This window comes from Herpailurus yagouaroundi, unplaced genomic scaffold, assembly GCF_014898765.1.
Source record: "Herpailurus yagouaroundi ecotype Mexico unplaced genomic scaffold, PumYag 212, whole genome shotgun sequence".
Classification (NCBI taxonomy): domain Eukaryota; kingdom Metazoa; phylum Chordata; class Mammalia; order Carnivora; family Felidae; genus Herpailurus; species Herpailurus yagouaroundi.
The window spans coordinates 2,325,765-2,328,658 of NW_024412443.1; the positions used below are offsets into that span (position 1 = coordinate 2,325,765).

The 2,894-nt window shown below is 40.2% G+C and overlaps 1 pseudogene; it reads right to left on the reverse strand.

Annotated features, from left to right (window-relative positions):
* Window positions 1-1,280: 1,280 nt before the first annotated feature.
* LOC121016625 (heterogeneous nuclear ribonucleoprotein A3-like) lies at window positions 1,281-2,522 on the reverse strand (annotated as a pseudogene).
* Between the last annotated feature and the right edge of the window lie 372 nt (window positions 2,523-2,894).

Genomic DNA, 2,894 nt, shown 5'->3' on the forward strand with positions numbered 1-2,894 from the left:
AACTCACAGAGAAGACTGGTCATGTCTGAAAGATGGCATCTATTATGCCTGTGGCCTTTGGATCTCAGGAACAGAAAAAAAAACATATGAAATTGGCTTAAATATTGAGGCATTTTATTGTTGGGCTGGTTGCTCCAGTGAACACGCTCTTTCCATTTCTGGCTCTGCCATCCTTACTGTTTCATGCTCTCTCATAGCCACAAAATGACCTCGATAGTTCCAGGTATCATACCCCAATGTAAGCTCCTCTACTGGTATAGGACCACACATTACCAAAATTATTTTTTAGGAGCTCAGACTTTGTTTTATTTTTCCTGTGATCTTGTTCTTCAAAGGACCTATTCACTAGCCCATTCCTTAAAAAAATCATACTTAGGAGAACAGGGTCTGATGATTGGAATATATAAACTGGAATAGACCCTTGGAGTTGCAGGACAGAGCTAACTTTTCCTGAGTCTTGTGGGGAAAAGGTGGATACTTGTGCAAAACTGGGGTCCTGTTACTAAGGGAGAAGGCAACCAACAGATGCTGGTCTGACTGTCTCAAGGATCTGCTCCAGTCCTGTGAGTTCTACCCTCATTATAGGGTAGAATACATACTTAGCCTTTTATAGTTCATGCCTCGACATGGATTAAAAAGTGTGGGAGAAAGAATTAGCACCTACTACCTACTGGGGAAAGAGAAAAAAGGCCATTATTAGATATGGGACTGGTATACTGATGGAGGCTAGAAAAGTGGGGAAGCCCCGATACCTCTATCATCCTATTTTGAGGCCACCAAAGTTGCACTAACTTGATACATGGGTTAGTTAACACACTCTGTATTGTATTGTATTGTATTGTATTGTATTGTATTATTTAAAAATTTTTACTTTTTAAGTAATCTCTACACCCAACACAGGGCTTGAACTTATAACCCTGAGATCAATTTCACATGCTTCAGTGACTGAGCCAGCCAGGTGCCCTTTTTTCTTTTCTTTTCTTTTCTTTTCTTTTCTTTTCTTTTCTTTTCCTTTCTTTTCTTTTCTTTTTTCTTTTCTTTCTTTCTTTCTTGTTCTTTCTTTCTTTCTTTCTTTCTTTCTTTCTTTCTTTCTTGAAAAATTAAAAATCCCTTAACGTTTTTATTCCTGGTACCACTACAACAAAGCACAGGGCAATATACCTGATGTAATGAAAAGAAAAAGAAAAAGACAACATTACAACAGACAAAAGACCTCAAGAATGTACATCTAATTGACACTACATTGCGTTAATCAATACATTGCACTTCTTGCAAACAAGAAGGGTTTCCTGTTTAAGCTGCAGTAACTTTTCTGACTATGGATCATTGCTCCTTGTGTGACAGATTTCTATAGTTCCTCTAATGCATCTGAGATGACTGTCTCAAAGTAACCTGAAGCTTTCCTGACAACTCCCAGCTCCCTTTCCTGCTAAGAACTATAGCCCTTCTCTTCTGAAAAATTTTAAAACCTTCTGCTACCATATCCATCACTTCCACCACCAGATCCATAACCACCACCACAGGGACTGCCCAAGCTTCTTCCACCAAAACTCACCCTCTTCAGGGCTCCATGATTTTTGTTGTACACTATAGTTTCCAAAAGCATTATAGTTCCCACCACCACTATGGTTACCATCTCCAAAATTTCCTCCTTCATTGTAACCATCATATCCTTCAACATCACCACCATAACCACCTCTTTGGTTTCCATATCCTGGTCTACCACCACCATAGCCTCCTCTACTACTATAACCCTCCATAGTTGCCACCATTACCTCCAAATACATTATATCCACCATCACCTCCTCCATAACTACCTCTGCTGTCATCACCTCCACCACCATAGCCTCTTCTTCCACCAAAGTTTCCTCTATCACCCATAAAGTTGCCAGAGCCACCTCCACAACCTCTTTGTGATCCAGCAGACTGCATTTCCTGTTTAGAAAGGGCCTTTTTCACTTCACAATTAGGCCCATTAGTTGTGTGGTATTTCTGAACAACAATTTTATCAACTGTATCATGATCATTAAATCCTCTCTTTTTTCCACTCTGCCTGTCCTCCATAACTTTTATGGTTTCAGTCTTGCCATACTTTTCAAAGTAGACTCTCAAGTTATTTTCTTCTATATCTTCTTTAATACCACCAATGAAAATTTTCTTCACAGTTAGATGGGCACCAGGCTTTGCAGAATCCTCTCTAAATCAGCTGTCTTTGGTTCCACTACACGTCCATCAACCTTGTGTGTTTGAACACACATTGTTGCATTCACTTCTTCCACACAAGAGTAAGTCATAAAACCAAAACCCCTAGAAAGTTTTGTTTGGGGGCCTGTCATCACCACACAGTCTGTAAGCGTATTCCATTTTTCAAAATGTTGTTTTAAACTATCACCTATAATTTCAAAGCTCAAACCACTAATAAACAGTTTTCTCAACTGCTCTGGTTCCTTTGGATCATGGTCCTCCTCCCTCTGAGGGCTGGAGTTGAGCTGGGTCCCAATGGGTGGTGATTTTACTTCCATTTTGAGACCAGACTCACCTTTTACAACTACTAAAATTAAATTACAACTCACCAAACTCCACACCCGAAAAGCAAATAACCCAGTGAAGAAATGGGCAGAAAACATGAATAGACACTTCTCTGAAGAAGACATCCGGATGGCCAACAGGCACATGAAAAGATGCTCAACGTCGCTCCTCATCAGGGAAATACAAACCGAAACCACACTCACATACCACCTCATGCCAGTCAGAGTGGTTAAAATGAACAAAACAGGAGACTATAGATGCTGGTGAGGATGTGGAGAATTGGGAACCCTCTTGCACTCTTGGTGGGAATGAAAACTGGTGCAGCTGCTCTGGAAAACAGTGTGGAGGTTCCTCAAAAAATTAAA